This window comes from Lepisosteus oculatus, unplaced genomic scaffold (genome assembly GCF_040954835.1).
Source record: "Lepisosteus oculatus isolate fLepOcu1 unplaced genomic scaffold, fLepOcu1.hap2 HAP2_SCAFFOLD_48, whole genome shotgun sequence".
NCBI classification, from domain to species: Eukaryota; Metazoa; Chordata; class Actinopteri; order Semionotiformes; family Lepisosteidae; genus Lepisosteus; species Lepisosteus oculatus.
In genome coordinates, this window is record NW_027168020.1 from 124,171 (window position 1) to 145,710 (window position 21,540).

General features: G+C 53.3%; 8 non-coding genes and 1 pseudogene across 8 annotated transcripts; 4 read left to right on the forward strand and 5 right to left on the reverse strand.

Annotated features, from left to right (window-relative positions):
- Positions 1–183: 183 nt before the first annotated feature.
- Positions 184–302, reverse strand: LOC138230084 (5S ribosomal RNA). Its single transcript, XR_011186132.1, has one exon. It is a non-coding gene; the product is annotated as a 5S ribosomal RNA (ribosomal RNA).
- A 6,929-nt stretch (positions 303–7,231) lies between these two features.
- Positions 7,232–7,389, forward strand: LOC138230138 (U1 spliceosomal RNA). The gene has a single exon (XR_011186183.1). It is a non-coding gene; the product is annotated as a U1 spliceosomal RNA (small nuclear RNA).
- Positions 7,390–8,025: 636 nt separating this feature from the next.
- LOC138230349 (5S ribosomal RNA) lies at positions 8,026–8,144 on the reverse strand. The gene has a single exon (XR_011186376.1). It is a non-coding gene; the product is annotated as a 5S ribosomal RNA (ribosomal RNA).
- A 6,940-nt stretch (positions 8,145–15,084) lies between these two features.
- On the forward strand, positions 15,085–15,254 carry LOC138230161 (U1 spliceosomal RNA). The gene has a single exon (XR_011186202.1). It is a non-coding gene; the product is annotated as a U1 spliceosomal RNA (small nuclear RNA).
- Positions 15,255–15,890: 636 nt separating this feature from the next.
- On the reverse strand, positions 15,891–16,002 carry LOC138230096 (5S ribosomal RNA; annotated as a pseudogene).
- A 1,806-nt stretch (positions 16,003–17,808) lies between these two features.
- LOC138230130 (U1 spliceosomal RNA) lies at positions 17,809–17,972 on the forward strand. The gene has a single exon (XR_011186175.1). It is a non-coding gene; the product is annotated as a U1 spliceosomal RNA (small nuclear RNA).
- Positions 17,973–18,608: 636 nt separating this feature from the next.
- Positions 18,609–18,727, reverse strand: LOC138230118 (5S ribosomal RNA). The gene has a single exon (XR_011186163.1). It is a non-coding gene; the product is annotated as a 5S ribosomal RNA (ribosomal RNA).
- A 1,306-nt stretch (positions 18,728–20,033) lies between these two features.
- Positions 20,034–20,197, forward strand: LOC138230117 (U1 spliceosomal RNA). The gene has a single exon (XR_011186162.1). It is a non-coding gene; the product is annotated as a U1 spliceosomal RNA (small nuclear RNA).
- A 636-nt stretch (positions 20,198–20,833) lies between these two features.
- LOC138230335 (5S ribosomal RNA) lies at positions 20,834–20,952 on the reverse strand. The gene has a single exon (XR_011186362.1). It is a non-coding gene; the product is annotated as a 5S ribosomal RNA (ribosomal RNA).
- Positions 20,953–21,540: the final 588 nt, after the last annotated feature.

The following is a 21,540-nucleotide window of genomic DNA, read 5'->3' on the forward strand; positions in this document are numbered from 1 at the left end:
GATTTAGAGGCAGCTTCGATATTCGTTTTACAGACGGGTTTTTTTTTTTGAATATGGGTCACACACATGCCACAGCAACAAAACATCTCTAGAGATGAGGCTATAGATCACCTTTCCATCCTGCAGGTTTTCCTCCCAAAGCCTACGGCACCAACGGCGACCCCTGCTGGCCGGGAGAGCAAAAGCTTACAGCACCTGGTATTCCCAGGCAGTCTCCCATCCAAGTACTAACCAGGCCTGACGCTGCTTAGCTTCCGAGATCAGACGAGATCGGGCGTGTTCAGGGTGGTGTGGCCGTAAACGAAAACCCTGGCGCCTGACTCGCTACTTGAAGCTGTGTGTGGCGGGGGTTCCGTGCTCCCCGAGCGGGACTGAAGGATCGTTCGTGTGCCACTCTTTGGAAAGGAGCTGCTTTCCAAATCGCATTTCGTGCCTGGATGTTGGCGAATGCGCTCCCTTGTGTTGGCTCGTCCCGCACTGGAGGAGGACAAACAATCTGCACGGAGGAGCACCAGGCAAGTCTTCACCAGACAAAAACCTCCAGTGCACAGCACTCTGGAAACATTTCGGGGCTTTCGCGTGTTTATTTCAGCACGTAAAGCGCACCGGTCCAACACGTCGGCCGGGCGCGCGGCGCCTCCGCCCTCTTGTGGCCTTGCGGCGTCAGAGCAAGAGGCTCCTTCTCGCTGCCCTTCCGCTGTGTTGCAGGACCCGGAGCGCGCACTTTGTGGGGGGCGGGGGACCGCGTTCGCGCTCTGCCCCCGGTCTCTTGCGCGAGTACTAAATCTCACGGACAGGGGGGCCTCGTCATTGATTGTTACAGGTGAGACGGGGATTAGGAGGAGACCCCGACTGATGGGTAAAGGGGAGCACTAACACCAGAGGGACACCCCCGGCGTCTCTTTTTGAGAGACGCCCTGGGGTTTCCTAATGGCCAAGGAGGGTCGGGACCTCGGTTTGACCTCTGTTTGTGCAGCAGAGTGTCGCCATCATGAGGCTGGGGCGTAAGAGAGCCACACAGCCCGCAGGGTGAGCGCTCCCTACTGGTCCCAGTCACACCTCTTGCAGGAGCAGCAGCAACCGGAGCTTTTCCGGGGTGGAATCTCCTATCCGGGTGCCGGCCAGGCTCACACCTGCTGGGCTGCCCCGGGGGTGAGCCCAGTCGAGAGTCGCAGGGCCAGATCTAGTCACCGGGGAGAAACGATACAAGTGAAGGATTGCTCGGCTCTCGGCACTTGAAAAGACCGACAAATGTCTCGTTCCCGCCGGAGCTGAATGTACCCGCATGTGTGGTGTCGTCTTCTTCCCCCGCCCCGCTGTGTTTGCTGTATTGTCTCTGAAGCCGGCCCCCCCGAGACGAGACGGGCTGTTCCTGTGCCCCAATTAACACTTTACAGGTGCCATTCCCCGGCATTGTGGCCATTGTCGGTGCTCACACGCGATAAGATAAGGCGGAGGAGAGCGGGGCATGCCCAGCGGCAGACATTCAAGGAGGGGGTAGGGCGAGGTGAGGTGAGGTGCGACACGCCGGAGCCCCGACGCAGCTAATGCGGAGCACTTGTTGGACTGGCATCGAAAGGACGTGTGCGCACGGAGCGAGCCTTCCCTGCGGCGGAGCGTGGGAACTTTCTCCCCCCCTCCCGCTGCAGGAGTTGTGTGCACTGCAGCGGTGCCGAGAGAAAAGCACAGAAGGCAGCAGGCTCTGGAGAGCAGGTAAGAGACGGAGCCTTGTGGGCAGGCGAGCAGGCCCGTTTTTTGGAAATTGCTGAAAAGGTTTGTTCGGTGTGTGGCAGGCGCACGTCGCGAACTTGCGTGGCGATCTGCCGGTCTGGAGTTATGCAAATGAGGCCGAATTGCATCCCGGGACATGCTGCGAATGCGCAACGGCGACTGCAGATGTGTAGGAAACGGCGCGCTCGTTTTCTCGTTTTGCCCACACTTTTGAGTGTTAGTGTGGCGTGTGAGTGTGTGAAAGAGTGGGCCCAGCAGGAGGCGGTGGCGTGCGGGGCGAGGAGGTGGCCTAGGCTGCGCGATTTGTGCTGTGGGTGCGGGCCGCTTGCAGGGGCCTGTTTAACTCATACTTACCTGGCAGGGGAGATACCTTGATCAGCCTGTAGGTGGAGTGGTTGGATTGTTTTTCTTTTGTTGGAAGCAGTGTTCGATTTGCGGTTTTTGAAATGGCAACCTTTGGATCCCGTAAGAATGCTGTACGTTTTGAGCTCTTGGATGACCTCTTCATGGATCGTATGCAGTTCAGCAGAAAAGTGTTACAGAAGGAACTTGGCTTTGAACCTCGGCACTTGGATTTCATCTTCGCTCTCCCAGGTCAGAAAGCATTTGAGGTTGTATTTGCTACCTATCCTCTGTTTGAACAATGCGTGGATGTGTTTGAGGCAAAAAGAGGCAAAGTTCCTGCACTTGAGAAGATCAACTTGCAGCCTCTGACACAGAGAGAGAGGAAAACGGTGCATGTTGTTATGTTCTCGGAACTAGCAAAGACGGAGGACATTCACACCTGGCTTAACCAGTACTGCACCGTCCACCATGGAACTGAGGTTAGAGATGTTGATGGTATAAAAACAGGAGCAAGGAAATTCGAGGTTCGCTTGCTACCGGACAGCGTAAATGGAGGCTTAAGGCACCTGCCCTCTACAATCCGGCTGGGCGCCTGCAATGGCTATGTGTTTTATGTGGGACAACCAAAGGTGTGTCGGCGCTGTGGTGCTGTGGGACATCTGGCATCGTCCTGCACTGTGAAATGCTGCAAGACCTGTGGCAAACAGGGACATTTAGCCTCTGACTGTTCAATGCTGCCAAAGTGCAATTTATGTGGCTCGGAAGGACACGTTTTTAAGAACTGCCCTCACGCCTACGCCAATAAACTCAAAATGAGAAAGGATGAGGCAGTGCTTGTTTCAGCCAAACCGGCCCGAAAATCCAAAGCAAACAACAAGTCAAACAAAGAACCCTTGTTGGACAAAGACTCTCAGCCTCCAGCCAGGATCAGTCCTGCTGTGGCTCCGGGGCTGGTGGAAGAGAAATCCACTACGCCCCCACAACCGCAGACTGCACCAGACAAGCACGAGGGTTTGAAAACCCCCGAGAACAGCGAGGACCCCTCCCCCACTCCTGCTCCTCAGAACGAGGGCCAGTGTGGGGCCCCCCGGTGGAGCGGGTCCAGCGAGGATACCCAGGATTCAGCGGAGCTGCTTTTCTCAGACTCTGCAAGTGCTACAGATGCCCTCCTCTCCTCCATCCAGTCCATCACGGAGGATCTGCAGCAGCTGGTGGGTGAGGGGGAAGAGGAGACTGGTGCATCGGCTGCACCCCTTTCCCCTCAGTGCTCCCAGGAGCTGGACTTGAGGAAAAGAAAAAATGACTCTGTTTTCTCCCCGAGCGAGGAGGAAGGAGAGCATGGCGATGGGGACAGCTGGAACCTCTCCACCCCTCCCTCTACCCCCTTCCTTGAAATGGACTCTGTGAACGCTTTTACTGCTGCCACCCTGATGAAGGCTCATTCAGAGGATGGCTGGCAGGAAATTGGTAAGAAGAAAAAGAAAAAGAAAAAGGTAACAGGTGAGACCGAAGAGAAATGTGTTTTGTAAAGACTGGTTCCGCTTTCTTGTGTAATATGGCTCTTAACATAATTTCTCTTAACACAAGAGGTATCAATGACAGAGTTAAATGCCAGTCTGTCTTTGATTACCTCCAGCAGAGAGAGGGAGATGTGTTGATGTTGCAGGAGTGTGCTTTAGCCTATCGAGAGAGGTATAAAAATTTTGAAGATAGGTGGGATAAAGGGCCTTCTGTTTGGTCAGGGGACAATAACAACAGAGCCTCTGGCGTGGCCATTCTTTTCAAAGGATGGGCATTCAAATTGAAAAGTATTCAGAGGGTCATAGATGGCAGGTTGCTGTGTGTGGATGTGGAATGGGGGACCGTTAACCTGCGGCTAATCAATGTGTATTGCCCTACTGACGTAGGAGGAAGGGTGGAGCTACTCAAGGCACTCTCCCCCCTATTGTTATGCAGCACAGACGTGATAGTGGGAGGGGATTTTAATTGTATCTTAGAGCACACAGACAGGCAGTCTAGCTCGCCGATAAAATTGGATTCCAGCTCACTGGCCCTGCAAAACTTAGTTCAAGACTTTAAACTCTCAGACACATATAGATGTATATATCCCACAACAGCAGGATATACATGGTCAGGGAGGAATAGCAGCTCCAGAATTGACTATTGCTTTGTCTCAGAGAGAGTGAAAGTTGTTGGGGTCACTCTTCAGCCTGTCTTCTTCTCAGATCATCAGGCTTTAGGGTGTAGAGTGGAACTCCAGGGCGGGACTGTCTTTGGCCCAGGCCTCTGGAAACTCAACACAAAGCTGCTAGAGAACGAGGGGGTAGTATCCCGCTACAAGGAGAAACTATCACAGTGGCTGTCCTTGCAGTGTCTGTACGGGTCAGTAGGAGAGTGGTGGGAGGAGGTGAAGGTGAGGACAAGGGCCTTTTTCATGGCTGAGGGAAGGAAGGCTGCTGCCAGACGGAGAGGAGTGCTAGCCAGGAAACAGAGGCAGCTGCAGCGTCTCCACACGATGCTGCACAGTGGCTTCGATGTGCTCGAGGATATCGCCCTTTTAAAAAAGGACATCCGGAGCATAGCCGAAGAAAGTAGTCGAGGAGTGCTGTTAAGAAGCAGAGTGCAGTTCTTGGAAGAAAATGAGAAGTGTACTCGCTTCTTTTTCAGGAAAGTGGTAGGCTCCAAGACTGTCATGGAAAGTGTAGTTGATGAGGAGGGACGAGAGAGAACAGAGCCGAGTGCTATCCTCTCCTGCACCGAGGCCTTCTACTCAAGACTGTACAGCTCTACAGAGGTAAAGGATGAAGATATTCATTTTTTTACCTCAAAGCTAGAAAACATTTTGAGTGAAGAAGATAGGGAAGTACTTGAGAGGGATTTGACAGTAGAAGAGCTGAGACAGGCTATGGAGAGCTTACAGAAGGGGAAAACTCCGGGTGCTGACGGGCTCCCTAAAGAATTTTATTGCACCTTTTGGGATCTGCTTCAGGATCCGCTACTGCTCCTATTAGAGGAAAGCTACAAGACAGAATTGCTGCCTGACTCCTTAAGAGAAGGCACTATCTCTCTCTTGTTTAAGAAAGGAGCAAAAAATGACATAAAGAACTGGAGACCCCTCAGCCTGTTAGGCGTGGACACTAAGATCCTGTCCAAAGCCCTTTTCCTGCGCCTACAAAATGTAGTGGCCTCACTGGTAGGGAAAGAACAGACTTGTGGGATAGCAGGACGCCTGATGAGCGACAACCTGGCCTTGTTGAGGGATGTCTGTCTGTACTCTGAGGATCGCTCCCTCCCTCTGTGCATTTTAGGTGTAGACCTAGAAAAGGCCTTTGACCGCCTAAACCGGCAGTACTTAACATCGGTACTTGAGCACATGAAGTTTGGCCCCATCATGAGAAAGTGGATTAACCTGCTGTACACAGGTAGCAACAGCAGAGTCATGGTCAATGGCAATAGATCACACACCTTTGAAGTCTGTTCAGGGGTGAGGCAGGGCTGCCCATTATCCCCCTTGTTATTCGTTTTGGCTATGGAGCCCTTAGCCTGTGCCTTGCGCCAGGATCAGGCCATTAATGGGATACCAGTGCCTGGAAGTGGGGGAGGAGAGGTAAAGACATCTCTATACATGGATGACGTCACCCTGCTCCTCTCTGACAATGCCTCAATTAGCAGAGCTCTGCAGTGCTGTGATCGGTTCTCTTTGGCTTCCTCCGCAAAAATTAACACATCTAAGAGTGAGATTTTTTATCAGAACTGGAGGGAGCCAAAAGAAGGACATGATCTCAGGCTGCAAGAGAAGAGAATTAAGGTCCTGGGGGTGTATTTTGGAGAAGAGATGGGAACAGTAAATTGGCAGAACAAATTGCCAATCTTAAACAAAAAACTGATGCAATGGAAGGACCGAGACCTCACCATGACAGGGAAGGTGCTGGTCATCAAAGCCGAGCTCTTGCCTGTCTTGAATTTTCTGGCTTCTACCTTCCCAATCCCACACCGTGTTGCGGCGGTGCTGAGGAGATTGATGTTTCAATTTCTATGGGGTGGGAAGCAGGAAAGACTCAGAAGGGAAATAATGTACAGGCCGCTACCCTCAGGGGGGAAGTCTGTCCCAGATATTGCTACGAAGCTGCTGTGCATTTTCCTGGCCTCTGTGCTGAGAGGCTTTGCAACAGCACCTGCAGCGCGTACCTGGACTTATTTTTCCAGGCTCTGGGTAGGTAGGGAGGTGTTCAGAGTGTGGGGTGTCAGACCCAAGCTGGACGTCCCACTCTCTGACACATGCCCTGCAATTTATGGGACAGTTAAAAGTTTTCTAAGATCTCACCCAATTGGCCATATTCCCCTCCGAGATGTCAGCGTCCAAAAACTGGAAGATTTCGTAGCACCCCAGAACAATAGGCAGACCCCTGTGGGCATTTTAACATCAGCCCAAACAAGGAAGGTGTGGAAACACACATCCTCTAAATTTCTGTGCAACATTCACAGAGATTTAGCCTGGAGTGTCGTCCACCAGTGCTTACCGGTACGAACTTTCTTGTACCGTAGGGGCCTCACCCCCAGCCCTCGCTGCGTTAGGGTGGGCTGCGGCGAGGAGGAGACTGTGACCCATCTCCTGTGGTCCTGCTTTTTTGCTAAGGCCTTCTGGGCACAGTTTGAAGATTGGTTGCAGGCTCTCTCGCCCCAATTTACCCTGACCGCTGCTTTCATCATATACGGCATCTCTCCTGTCAAACTTCCCCCTGACGTGTTTGACAGGATCTGGGCCGTGGTGAACAGTGGGAAAGACGCCCTGTGGAGAGTGAGGAACATGGGGCTGTTCAAAGGCATCGAGGTCCCAGTCAAGGCAGCAGGTAGCCTGGCCCTGTTCATCACCCGAGAGAACTATTACCTCAGAGATCTGTGGAGAGAAGGGAGGGAGGAAGCAGAAAATCTGTGGGAAATAGAGAGCATAGGTCAACATCTCAAGAAACTGTGAAAAACATTATCATGTTTAAATAAAGAATGTGATTTGTACCAGAAAAAAAGAAAATTGTTGCTATGTAACTGTTACCGTGTCAAAATGTAATGAGATGTGATCATATATACTGTTTTAAGTATGTATATTAATGTAAAGCTTTCTGATTTGTGATTTCCTGTATTTTTTTGTGAAAAGAAAATTCTTTCTTAAAAGTTCTTAAAAATCGAAATCGGTTCACCCAGGGCGAGGCTCGGCCATTGCACTCCGGCTGTGCTGACCCCTGCGAATTCCCCAAATGTGGGAATCTCGACTACATAATTTCTGGTAGTGGGGGACTGCGTTCGCGCTCTCCCCTGATGTGCTTGGTCCAAAATCAGATACAGGAAGGTTAGGACACCACGAGCTGCGTGGCTGCGGAAGGATCCCGGTTCGACAGGAGTGGACGCCGCTGCTGGTTCTCGCTGGCTTTTAGTTAGGGGTCCGGAGAAGCATCTCAAGCTAGTTCCACTACTCCTTCCGGACGTTCATTCCCTTTTCAAAGTCAGTCGTTTTGCTGTAGTCTGCGTTCTTTAGGCTGATTATCGAGGTTAGCCTTTATTTTGTCATGGGGGGCCTCGGTACTGTATGCTGAGTCTAAAGACAGTTTCACCCGTTTTCTGATTGCTCGGTTCTGTACCAGTGCAGACATGTCAAACAGTGAATGGCTGTACCTCTACTGTATCCGTGCTCAATGAATGAAATCGGTAACAAATGAATATATGTCTAGTTATACGAAAAACGAGTGGTTTATCGACTCATCTTCATTTGCAGATTTAGAGGCAGCTTCGATATTCGTTTTACAGACGGGTTTTTTTTTTTGAATATGGGTCACACACATGCCACAGCAACAAAACATCTCTAGAGATGAGGCTATAGATCACCTTTCCATCCTGCAGGTTTTCCTCCCAAAGCCTACGGCACCAACGGCGACCCCTGCTGGCCGGGAGAGCAAAGGCTTACAGCACCTGGTATTCCCAGGCAGTCTCCCATCCAAGTACTAACCAGGCCCGACGCTGCTTAGCTTCCAAGATCAGACGAGATCGGGCGTGTTCAGGGTGGTGTGGCCGTAAGCGAAAGCCCCGGCGCCTGACTCGCTACTTGAAGCTGTGTGTGGCGGGGGTTCCGTGCCCCCCGAGCGGGACTGAAGGATCGTTCGTGTGCAACTCTTTGGAAAGGAGCTGCTTTCCAAATCGCATTGCGTGCCTGGATATTGGCGAATGCGCTCCCTTGTGTTGACTCGTCCCGCACTGGAGGAGGACAAACAATCTGCACGGAGGAGCACCAGGCAAGTCTTCACCAGACAAAAACCTCCAGTGCACAGCACTCTGGAAACATTTCGGGGCTTTCGCGTGTTTATTTCAGCACGTAAAGCGCACCGGTCCAACACGTCGGCCGGGCGCACGGCGTCTCCGCCCTCTTGTGGCCTTGCGGCGTCAGAGCAAGAGGCTCCTTCTCGCTGCCCTTCCGCTGTGTTGCAGGGACCCGAGAGGGAACCCGGAGCGCGCACTTTGTGGGGGGCGGGGGACCGCGTTCGCGCTCTGCCCCCGGTCTCTTGCGCGAGTACTAAATCTCACGGACAGGGGGGCCTCGTCATTGATTGTTACAGGCGAGACGGGGATTAGGAGGAGACCCCGACTGATGGGTAAAGGGGAGCACTAACACCAGAGGGACACCCCCGGCGTCTCTTTTTGAGAGACGCCCTGGGGTTTCCTAATGGCCAAGGAGGGTCGGGACCTCGGTTTGACGCCTCCACCGAAGGACGGCGCCTGTTTGTGCAGCAGAGTGTCGCCATCAGGAGGCTGGGGCGTAAGAGAGCCACACAGCCCGCAGGGTGAGCGCTCCCTACTGGTCCCAGTCACACCTCTTGCAGGAGCAGCAGCAACCGGAGCTTTTCCGGGGTGGAATCTCCCATCCGGGTGCCGGCCAGGCTCACACCTGCTGGGCTGCCCCGGGGGTGTGCCCAGTCGAGAGTCGCAGGGCCAGATCTAGTCACCGGGGAGAAACGATACAAGTGAAGGATTGCTCGGCTCTCGGCACTTGAAAAGACCGACAAATGTCTCGTTCCCGCCGGAGCTGAATGTACACGCATGTGTGGTGTCGTCTTCTTCCCCCGCCCCGCTGTGTTTGCTGTATTGTCTCTGAAGCCGGCCCCCCCGAGACGAGACGGGCTGTTCCTGTGCCCCAATTAACACTTTACAGGTGCCATTCCCCGGCATTGTGGCCATTGTCGGTGCTCACACGCGATAAGATAAGGCGGAGGAGAGCGGGGCATGCCCAGCGGCAGACATTCAAGGAGGGGGCAGTGCGAGGTGAGGTGAGGTGCGACACGCCGGAGCCCCGACGCAGCTAATGCGGAGCACTTGTTGGACTGGCATCGAAAGGACGTGTGCGCACGGAGCGAGCCTTCCCTGCGGCGGAGCGTGGGAACTTTCTCCCCCCCTCCCGCTGCAGGAGTTGTGTGCACTGCAGCGGTGCCGAGAGAAAAGCACAGAAGGCAGCAGGCTCTGGAGAGCAGGTAAGAGACGGAGCCTTGTGGGCAGGCGAGCAGGCCCGTTTTTTGGAAATTGCTGAAAAGGTTTGTTCGGTGTGTGGCAGGCGCACGTCGCGAGCTTGCGTGGCGATCTGCCGGTCTGGAGTTATGCAAATGAGGCCGAATTGAATCCCGGGACATGCTGTGAATGCGCAACGGCGACTGCAGATGTGTAGGAAACGGCGCGCTCGTTTTCTCGTTTTGCCCACACTTTTGAGTGTTAGTGTGGCGTGTGAGTGTGTGAAAGAGTGGGCCCAGCAGGAGGCGGTGGCGTGCGGGGCGAGGAGGTGGCCTAGGCTGCGCGATTTGTGCTGTGGGTGCGGGCCGCTTGCAGGGGCCTGTTTAACTCATACTTACCTGGCAGGGGAGATACCTTGATCAGCCTGTAGGTGGAGTAGTTGGATTGTTTTTCTTTTGTTGGAAGCAGTGTTCGATTTGTGGTTTTTGAAATGGCAACCTTTGGATCCCGTAAGAATGCTGTACGTTTTGAGCTCTTGGATGACCTCTTCATGGATCGTATGCAGTTCAGCAGAAAAGTGTTACAGAAGGAACTTGGCTTTGAACCTCGGCACTTGGATTTCATCTTCGCTCTCCCAGGTCAGAAAGCATTTGAGGTTGTATTTGCTACCTATCCTCTGTTTGAACAATGCGTGGATGTGTTTGAGGCAAAAAGAGGCAAAGTTCCTGCACTTGAGAAGATCAACTTGCAGCCTCTGACACAGAGAGAGAGGAAAACGGTGCATGTTGTTATGTTCTCGGAACTGGCAAAGACGGAGGACATTCACACCTGGCTTAACCAGTACTGCACCGTCCACCATGGAACTGAGGTTAGAGATGTTGATGGTATAAAAACAGGAGCAAGGAAATTCGAGGTTCGCTTGCTACCGGACAGCGTAAATGGAGGCTTAAGGCACCTGCCCTCTACAATCCGGCTGGGCGCCTGCAATGGCTATGTGTTTTATGTGGGACAACCAAAGGTGTGTCGGCGCTGTGGTGCTGTGGGACACCTGGCATCGTCCTGCACTGTGAAATGCTGCAAGACCTGTGGCAAACAGGGACATTTAGCCTCTGACTGTTCAATGCTGCCAAAGTGCAATTTATGTGGCTCGGAAGGACACGTTTTTAAGAACTGCCCTCACGCCTACGCCAATAAACTCAAAATGAGAAAGGATGAGGCAGTGCTTGTTTCAGCCAAACCGGCCCGAAAATCCAAAGCAAACAACAAGTCAAACAAAGAACCCTTGTTGGACAAAGACTCTCAGCCTCCAGCCAGGATCAGTCCTGCTGTGGCTCCGGGGCTGGTGGAAGAGAAATCCACTACGCCCCCACAACCGCAGACTGCACCAGACAAGCACGAGGGTTTGAAAACCCCCGAGAACAGCGAGGACCCCTCCCCCACTCCTGCTCCTCAGAACGAGGGCCAGTGTGGGGCCCCCCGGTGGAGCGGGTCCAGCGAGGATACCCAGGATTCAGCGGAGCTGCTTTTCTCAGACTCTGCAAGTGCTACAGATGCCCTCCTCTCCTCCATCCAGTCCATCACGGAGGATCTGCAGCAGCTGGTGGGTGAGGGGGAAGAGGAGACTGGTGCATCGGCTGCACCCCTTTCCCCTCAGTGCTCCCAGGAGCTGGACTTGAGGAAAAGAAAAAATGACTCTGTTTTCTCCCCGAGCGAGGAGGAAGGAGAGCATGGCGATGGGGACAGCTGGAACCTCTCCACCCCTCCCTCTACCCCCTTCCTTGAAATGGACTCTGTGAACGCTTTTACTGCTGCCACCCTGATGAAGGCTCATTCAGAGGATGGCTGGCAGGAAATTGGTAAGAAGAAAAAGAAAAAGAAAAAGGTAACAGGTGAGACCGAAGAGAAATGTGTTTTGTAAAGACTGGTTCCACTTTCTTATGTAATATGGCTCTTAACATAATTTCTCTTAACACAAGAGGTATCAATGACAGAGTTAAATGCCAGTCTGTCTTTGATTACCTCCAGCAGAGAGAGGGAGATGTGTTGATGTTGCAGGAGTGTGCTTTAGCCTATCAAGAGAGGTATAAAAGTTTTGAAGATAGGTGGGATAAAGGGCCTTCTGTTTGGTCAGGGGACAATAACAACAGAGCCTCTGGCGTGGCCATTCTTTTCAAAGGATGGGCATTCAAATTGAAAAGTATTCAGAGGGTCATAGATGGCAGGTTGCTGTGTGTGGATGTGGAATGGGGGACCGTTAACCTGCGGCTAATCAATGTGTATTGCCCTACTGACGTAGGAGGAAGGGTGGAGCTACTCAAGGCACTCTCCCCCCTATTGTTATGCAGCACAGACGTGATAGTGGGAGGGGATTTTAATTGTATCTTAGAGCACACAGACAGGCAGTCTAGCTCGCCGATAAAATTGGATTCCAGCTCACTGGCCCTGCAAAACTTAGTTCAAGACTTTAAACTCTCAGACACATATAGATGTATATATCCCACAACAGCAGGATATACATGGTCAGGGAGGAATAGCAGCTCCAGAATTGACTATTGCTTTGTCTCAGAGAGAGTGAAAGTTGTTGGGGTCACTCTTCAGCCTGTCTTCTTCTCAGATCATCAGGCTTTAGGGTGTAGAGTGGAACTCCAGGGCGGGACTGTCTTTGGCCCAGGCCTCTGGAAACTCAACACAAAGCTGCTAGAGAACGAGGGGGTAGTATCCCGCTACAAGGAGAAACTATCACAGTGGCTGTCCTTGCAGTGTCTGTACGGGTCAGTAGGAGAGTGGTGGGAGGAGGTGAAGGTGAGGACAAAGGCCTTTTTCATGGCTGAGGGAAGGAAGGCTGCTGCCAGACGGAGAGGAGTGCTAGCCAGGAAACAGAGGCAGCTGCAGCGTCTCTACACGATGCTGCACAGTGGCTTCGATGTGCTCGAGGATATCGCCCTTTTAAAAAAGGACATCCGGAGCATAGCCGAAGAAAGTAGTCGAGGAGTGCTGTTAAGAAGCAGAGTGCAGTTCTTGGAAGAAAATGAGAAGTGTACTCGCTTCTTTTTCAGGAAAGTGGTAGGCTCCAAGACTGTCATGGAAAGTGTAGTTGATGAGGAGGGACGAGAGAGAACAGAGCCGAGTGCTATCCTCTCCTGCACCGAGGCCTTCTACTCAAGACTGTACAGTTCTACAGAGGTAAAGGATGAAGATATTCATTTTTTTACCTCAAAGCTAGAAAACATTTTGAGTGAAGAAGATAGGGAAGTACTTGAGAGGGATTTGACAGTAGAAGAGCTGAGACAGGCTATGGAGAGCTTACAGAAGGGGAAAACTCCGGGTGCTGACGGGCTCCCTAAAGAATTTTATTGCACCTTTTGGGATCTGCTTCAGGATCCGCTACTGCTCCTATTCGAGGAAAGCTACAAGACAGAATTGCTGCCTGACTCCTTAAGAGAAGGCACTATCTCTCTCTTGTTTAAGAAAGGAGCAAAAAATGACATAAAGAACTGGAGACCCCTCAGCCTGTTAGGCGTGGACACTAAGATCCTGTCCAAAGCCCTTTTCCTGCGCCTACAAAATGTAGTGGCCTCACTGGTAGGGAAAGAACAGACTTGTGGGATAGCAGGACGCCTGATGAGCGACAACCTGGCCTTGTTGAGGGATGTCTGTCTGTACTCTGAGGATCGCTCCCTCCCTCTGTGCATTTTAGGTGTAGACCTAGAAAAGGCCTTTGACCGCCTAAACCGGCAGTACTTAACATCGGTACTTGAGCAAATGAAGTTTGGCCCCATCATGAGAAAGTGGATTAACCTGCTGTACACAGGTAGCAACAGCAGAGTCATGGTTAATGGCAATAGATCACGCACCTTTGAAGTCTGTTCAGGGGTGAGGCAGGGCTGCCCATTATCCCCCTTGTTATTCGTTTTGGCTATGGAGCCCTTAGCCTGTGCCTTGCGCCAGGATCAGGCCATTAATGGGATACCAGTGCCTGGAAGTGGGGGAGGAGAGGTAAAGACGTCTCTATACATGGATGACGTCACCCTGCTCCTCTCTGACAATGCCTCAATTAGCAGAGCTCTGCAGTGCTGTGATCGGTTCTCTTTGGCTTCCTCCGCAAAAATTAACACATCTAAGAGTGAGATTTTTTATCAGAACTGGAGGGAGCCAAAAGAAGGACATGATCTCAGGCTGCAAGAGAAGAGAATTAAGGTCCTGGGGGTGTATTTTGGAGAAGAGATGGGAACAGTAAATTGGCAGAACAAATTGCCAATCTTAAACAAAAAACTGATGCAATGGAAGGACCGAGACCTCACCATGACAGGGAAGGTGCTGGTCATCAAAGCCGAGCTCTTGCCTGTCTTGAATTTTCTGGCTTCTACCTTCCCAATCCCACACCGTGTTGCGGCGGTGCTGAGGAGATTGATGTTTCAATTTCTATGGGGTGGGAAGCAGGAAAGACTCAGAAGGGAAATAATGTACAGGCCGCTACCCTCAGGGGGGAAGTCTGTCCCAGATATTGCTACGAAGCTGCTGTGCATTTTCCTGGCCTCTGTGCTGAGAGGCTTTGCAACAGCACCTGCAGCGCGTACCTGGACTTATTTTTCCAGGCTCTGGGTAGGTAGGGAGGTGTTCAGAGTGTGGGGTGTCAGACCCAAGCTGGACGTCCCACTCTCTGACACATGCCCTGCAATTTATGGGACAGTTAAAAGTTTTCTAAGATCTCACCCAATTGGCCATATTCCCCTCCGAGATGTCAGCGTCCAAAAACTGGAAGATTTCGTAGCACCCCAGAACAATAGGCAGACCCCTGTGGGCATTTTAACATCAGCCCAAACAAGGAAGGTGTGGAAACACACATCCTCTAAATTTCTGTGCAACATTCACAGAGATTTAGCCTGGAGTGTCGTCCACCAGTGCTTACCGGTACGAACTTTCTTGTACCGTAGGGGCCTCACCCCCAGCCCTCGCTGCGTTAGGGTGGGCTGCGGCGAGGAGGAGACTGTGACCCATCTCCTGTGGTCCTGCTTTTTTGCTAAGGCCTTCTGGGCACAGTTTGAAGATTGGTTGCAGGCTCTCTCGCCCCAATTTACCCTGACCGCTGCTTTCATCATATACGGCATCTCTCCTGTCAAACTTCCTCCTGACGTGTTTGACAGGATCTGGGCCGTGGTGAACAGTGGGAAAGACGCCCTGTGGAGAGTGAGGAACATGGGGCTGTTCAAAGGCATCGAGGTCCCAGTCAAGGCAGCAGGTAGCCTGGCCCTGTTCATCACCCGAGAGAACTATTACCTCAGAGATCTGTGGAGAGAAGGGAGGGAGGAAGCAGAAAATCTGTGGGAAATAGAGGGCATTGGACAGTATCTCAAGAAACTGTGAAAAACATTATCATGTTTAAATAAAGAATGTGATTTGCACCAGAAAAAAAGAAAATTGTTGCTATGTAACTGTTACCGTGTCAAAATGTAATGAGATGTGATCATATATACTGTTTTAAGTATGTATATTAATGTAAAGCTTTCTGATTTGTGATTTCCTGTATTTTTTTGTGAAAAGGAAATAAAGTTCTTAAAAATCGAAATCGGTTCACCCAGGGCGAGGCTCGGCCATTGCACTCCGGCTGTGCTGACCCCTGCGAATTCCCCAAATGTGGGAATCTCGACTGCATAATTTCTGGTAGTGGGGGACTGCATTCGCGCTCTCCCCTGATGTGCTTGGTCCAAAATCAGATACGGGAGGGTTAGGACACCACGAGCTGCGTGGCTGCGGAAGGATCCCGGTTCGACAGGAGTGGACGCCGCTGCTGGTTCTCGCTGGCTTTTAGTTAGGGGTCCGGAGAAGCATCTCAAGCTAGTTCCACTACTCCTTCCGGACGTTCATTCCCTTTTCAAAGTCAGTCGTTTTGCTGTAGTCTGCGTTCTTTAGGCTGATTATCGAGGTTAGCCTTTATTTGGTCATGGGGGGCCTCGGTACTGTATGCTGAGTCTAAAGACAGTTTCACCCGTTTTCTGATTGCTCGGTTCTGTACCAGTGCAGACATGTCAAACAGTGAATGGCTGTACCTCTACTGTATCCGTGCTCAATGAATGAAATCGGTAAGAAATGAATATATGTCTAGTTATACGAAAAACGAGTGGTTTATCGACTCATCTTCATTTGCAGATTTAGAGGCAGCTTCGATATTCGTTTTACAGACGGGTTTTTTTTTTTGAATATGGGTCACACACATGCCACAGCAACAAAACATCTCTAGAGATGAGGCTATAGATCACCTTTCCATCCTGCAGGTTTTCCTCCCAAAGCCTACGGCACCAACGGCGACCCCTGCTGGCCGGGAGAGCAAAAGCTTACAGCACCTGGTATTCCCAGGCAGTCTCCCATCCAACCAGGCCCAACGCTGCTTAGCTTCCGAGATCAGACAAGATCGGGCGTGTTCAGGGTGGTGTGGCCGTAAGAGAAAGCCCCGGCGCCTGACTGGCTACTTGAAGCTGTGTGTGGCGGGGGTTCCGTGCCCCCCGAGCGGGACTGAAGGATCGTTCGTGTGCCACTCTTTGGAAAGGAGCTGCTTTCCAAATCGCATTGCGTGCCTGGATGTTGGCGAATGCGCTCCCTTGTGTTGGCACGTCCCGCACTGGAGGAGGACAAACAATCTGCACGGAGGAGCACCAGGCAAGTCTTCACCAGACAAAAACCTCCAGTGCACAGCACTCTGGAAACATTTCGGGGCTTTCGCGTGTTTATTTCAGCACGTAAAGCGCACCGGTCCAACACGTCGGCCGGGCGCGCGGCGCCTCCGCCCTCTTGTGGCCTTGCGGCGTCAGAGCAAGAGGCTCCTTCTCGCTGCCCTTCCGCTGTGTTGCAGGGCCCCGAGAGGGAACCCGGAGCGCGCACTTTGTGGGGGGCGGGGGACCGCGTTCGCGCTCTGCCCCCGGTCTCTTGCGCGAGTACTAAATCTCACGGACAGGGGGGCCTCGTCATTGATTGTTACAGGTGAGACGGGGATTAGGAGGAGACCCCGACTGATGGGTAAAGGGGAGCACTAACACCAGAGGGGCACCCCCGGCGTCTCTTTTTGAGAGACGCCCTGGGGTTTCCTAATGGCCAAGGAGGGTCGGGACCTCGGTTTGACGCCTCCCCCGAAGGACGGCGCCTGTTTGTGCAGCAGAGTGTCGCCATCAGGAGGCTGGGGCGTAAGAGAGCCACACAGCCCGCAGGGTGAGCGCTCCCTACTGGTCCCAGTCACACCTCTTGCAGGAGCAGCAGCAACCGGAGCTTTTCCGGGGTGGAATCTCCCATCCGGGTGCCGGCCAGGCTCACACCTGCTGGGCTGCCCCGGGGGTGAGCCCAGTCGAGAGTCGCAGGGCCAGATCTAGTCACCGGGGAGAAACGATACAAGTGAAGGATTGCTCGGCTCTCGGCACTTGAAAAGACCGACAAATGTCTCGTTCCCGCCGGAGCTGAATGTACCCGCATGTGTGGTGTCGTCTTCTTCCCCCGCCCCGCTGTGTTTGCTGTATTGTCTCTGAAGCCGGCCCCCCGAGACGAGACGGGCTGTTCCTGTGCCCCAATTAACACTTTACAGGTGCCATTCCCCGGCATTGTGGCCATTGTCGGTGCTCACACGCGATAAGATAAGGTGGAGGAGAGCGGGGCATGCCCAGCGGCAGACATTCAAGGAGGGGGCAGTGCGAGGTGAGGTGAGGTGCGACACGCCGGAGCCCCGACGCAGCTAATGCGGAGCACTTGTTGGACTGGCATCGAAAGGACGTGTGCGCACGGAGCGAGCCTTCCCTGCGGCGGAGCGCGGGAACTTTCTCCCCCCCTCCCGCTGCAGGAGTTGTGTGCACTGCAGCGGTGCCGAGAGAAAAGCACAGAAGGCAGCAGGCTCTGGAGAGCAGGTAAGAGACGGAGCCTTGTGGGCAGGCGAGCAGGCCCGTTTTTTGGAAATTGCTGAAAAGGTTTGTTCGGTGTGTGGCAGGCGCACGTCGCGAGCTTGCGTGGCGATCTGCCGGTCTGGAGTTATGCAAATGAGGCCGAATTGCATCCCGGGACATGCTGCGAATGCGCAACGGCGACTGCAGATGTGTAGGAAACGGCGCGCTCGTTTTCTCGTTTTGCCCACACTTTTGAGTGTTAGTGTGGCGTGTGAGTGTGTGAAAGAGTGGGCCCAGCAGGAGGCGGTGGCGTGCGGGGCGAGGAGGTGGCCTAGGCTGCGCGATTTGTGCTGTGGGTGCGGGCCGCTTGCAGGGGCCTGTTTAACTCATACTTACCTGGCAGGGGAGATACTTTGATCAAGAAGGAGGTTCATCCAGGGCGAGGCTTGGCCATTGCACTCCGGCTGTGCTGACCCCTGCGAATTCCCCAAATGTGGGAATCTCGACTGCATAATTTCTGGTAGTGGGGGACTGCGTTCGCGCTCTCCCCTGATGTGCTTGGTCCAAAATCAGATACGGGAGGGTTAGGACACCACGAGCTGCGTGGCTGCGGAAGGATCCCGGTTCGACAGGAGTGGACGCCGCTGCTGGTTCTCGCTGGCTTTTAGTTAGGGGTCCGGAGAAGCATCTCAAGCTAGTTCCACTACTCCTTCCGGACGTTCATTCCCTTTTCAAAGTCAGTCGTTTTGCTGTAGTCTGCGTTCTTTAGGCTGATTATCGAGGTTAGCCTTTATTTGGTCATGGGGGGCCTCGGTACTGTATGCTGAGTCTAAAGACAGTTTCACCCGTTTTCTGATTGCTCGGTTCTGTACCAGTGCAGACATGTCAAACAGTGAATGGCTGTACCTCTATTGTATCCGTGCTCAATGAATGAAATCGGTAACAAATGAATATATGTCTAGTTATACGAAAAACGAGTGGTTTATCGACTCATCTTCATTTGCAGATTTAGAAGCAGCTTCGATATTCGTTTTACAGAAGGGTTTTTTTTTTTGAATATGGGTCACACACATGCCACAGCAACAAAACATCTCTAGAGATGAGGCTATAGATCACCTTTCCATCCTGCAGGTTTTCCTCCCAAAGCCTACGGCACCAACGGCGACCCCTGCTGGCCGGGAGAGCAAAAGCTTACAGCACCTGGTATTCCCAGGCAGTCTCCCATCCAAGTACTAACCAGGCCCAACGCTGCTTAGCTTCCGAGATCAGACGAGATCGGGCGTGTTCAGGGTGGTGTGGCCGTAAGCGAAAGCCCCGGCGCCTGACTCGCTACTTGAAGCTGTGTGTGGCGGGGGTTCCGTGCCCCCCGAGCGGGACTGAAGGATCGTTCGTGTGCCACTCTTTGGAAAGGAGCTGCTTTCCAAATCGCATTGCGTGCCTGGATGTTGGCGAATGCGCTCCCTTGTGTTGGCACGTCCCGCACTGGAGGAGGACAAACAATCTGCACGGAGGAGCACCAGGCAAGTCTTCACCAGACAAAAACCTCCAGTGCACAGCACTCTGGAAACATTTCGGGGCTTTCGCGTGTTTATTTCAGCACGTAAAGCGCACCGGTCCAACACGTCGGCCGGGCGCGCGGCGCCTCCGCCCTCTTGTGGCCTTGCGGCGTCAGAGCAAGAGGCTCCTTCTCGCTGCCCTTCCGCTGTGTTGCAGGGCCCCGAGAGGGAACCCGGAGCGCGCACTTTGTGGGGGGCGGGGGACCGCGTTCGCGCTCTGCCCCCGGTCTCTTGCGCGAGTACTAAATCTCACGGACAGGGGGGCCTCGTCATTGATTGTTACAGGTGAGACGGGGATTAGGAGGAGACCCCGACTGATGGGTAAAGGGGAGCACTAACACCAGAGGGACACCCCCGGCGTCTCTTTTTGAGAGACGCCCTGGGGTTTCCTAATGGCCAAGGAGGGTCGGGACCTCGGTTTGACGCCTCCCCCGAAGGACGGCGCCTGTTTGTGCAGCAGAGTGTCGCCATCAGGAGGCTGGAGCGTAAGAGAGCCACACAGCCCGCAGGGTGAGCGCTCCCTACTGGTCCCAGTCACACCTCTTGCAGGAGCAGCAGCAACCGGAGCTTTTCCGGGGTGGAATCTCCCATCCGGGTGCCGGCCAGGCTCACACCTGCTGGGCTGCCCCGGGGGTGAGCCCAGTCGAGAGTCGCAGGGCCAGATCTAGTCACCGGGGAGAAACGATACAAGTGAAGGATTGCTCGGCTCTCGGCACTTGAAAAGACCGACAAATGTCTCGTTCCCGCCGGAGCTGAATGTACCCGCATGTGTGGTGTCGTCTTCTTCCCCCGCCCCGCTGTGTTTGCTGTATTGTCTCTGAAGCCGGCCCCCCCGAGACGAGACGGGCTGTTCCTGTGCCCCAATTAACACTTTACAGGTGCCATTCCCCGGCATTGTGGCCATTGTCGGTGCTCACACGCGATAAGATAAGGCGGAGGAGAGCGGGGCATGCCCAGCGGCAGACATTCAAGGAGGGGGCAGTGCGAGGTGAGGTGAGGTGCGACACGCCGGAGCCCCGACGCAGCTAATGGTCGCTTGCAGGGGCCTGTTTAACTCATACTTACCTGGCAGGGGAGATACCTTGATCAAGAAGGAGGTTCACCCAGGGCGAGGCTTGGCCATTGCACTCCGGCTGTGCTGACCCCTGCGAATTCCCCAAATGTGGGAATCTCGACTGCATAATTTCTGGTAGTGGGGGACTGCGTTCGCGCTCTCCCCTGATGTGCTTGGTCCAAAATCAGATACGGGAGGGTTAGGACACCACGAGCTGCGTGGCTGCGGAAGGATCCCGGTTCGACAGGAGTGGACGCCGCTGCTGGTTCTCGCTGGCTTTTAGTTAGGGGTCCGGAGAAGCATCTCAAGCTAGTTCCACTACTCCTTCCGGACATTCATTCCCTTTTCAAAGTCAGTTGTTTTGCTGTAGTCTGCGTTCTTTAGGCTGATTATCGAGGTTAGCCTTTATTTGGTCATGGGGGACCTCGGTACTGTATGCTGAGTCTAAAGACAGTTTCACCCGTTTTCTGATTGCTCGGTTCTGTACCAGTGCAGACATGTCAAACAGTGAATGGCTGTACCTCTATTGTATCCGTGCTCAATGAATGAAATCGGTAACAAATGAATATATGTCTAGTTATACGAAAAACGAGTGGTTTATCGACTCATCTTCATTTGCAGATTTAGAGGCAGCTTCGATATTCGTTTTACAGACGGGTTTTTTTTTTTGAATATGGGTCACACACATGCCACAGCAACAAAACATCTCTAGAGATGAGGCTATAGATCACCTTTCCATCCTGCAGGTTTTCCTCCCAAAGCCTACGGCACCAACGGCGACCCCTGCTGGCCGGGAGAGCAAAAGCTTACAGCACCTGGTATTCCCAGGCAGTCTCCCATCCAAGTACTAACCAGGCCCAACGCTGCTTAACTTCCAAGATCAGACGAGATCGGGCGTGTTCAGGGTGGTGTGGCCGTAAGCGAAAGCCCCGGCGCCTGACTCGCTACTTGAAGCTGTGTGTGGCGGGGGTTCCGTGCCCCCCGAGCGGGACTGAAGGATCGTTCGTGTGCCACTCTTTGGAAAGGAGCTGCTTTCCAAATCGCATTGCGTGCCTGGATGTTGGCGAATGCGCTCCCTTGTGTTGGCTCGTCCCGCACTGGAGGAGGACAAACAATCTGCACGGAGGAGCACCAGGCAAGTCTTCACCAGACAAAAACCTCCAGTGCACAGCACTCTGGAAACATTTCGGGGCTTTCGCGTGTTTATTTCAGCACGTAAAGCGCACCGGTCCAACACGTCGGCCGGGCGCGCGGCGCCTCCGCCCTCTTGTGGCCTTGCGGCGTCAGAGCAAGAGGCTCCTTCTCGCTGCCCTTCCGCTGTGTTGCAGGGCCCCGAGAGGGAACCCGGAGCGCGCACTTTGTGGGGGGCGGGGGACCGCGTTCGCGCTCTGCCCCCGGTCTCTTGCGCGAGTACTAAATCTCACGGACAGGGGGGCCTCGTCATTGATTGTTACAGGTGAGACGGGGATTAGGAGGAGACCCCGACTGATGTGTAAAGGGGAGCACTAAC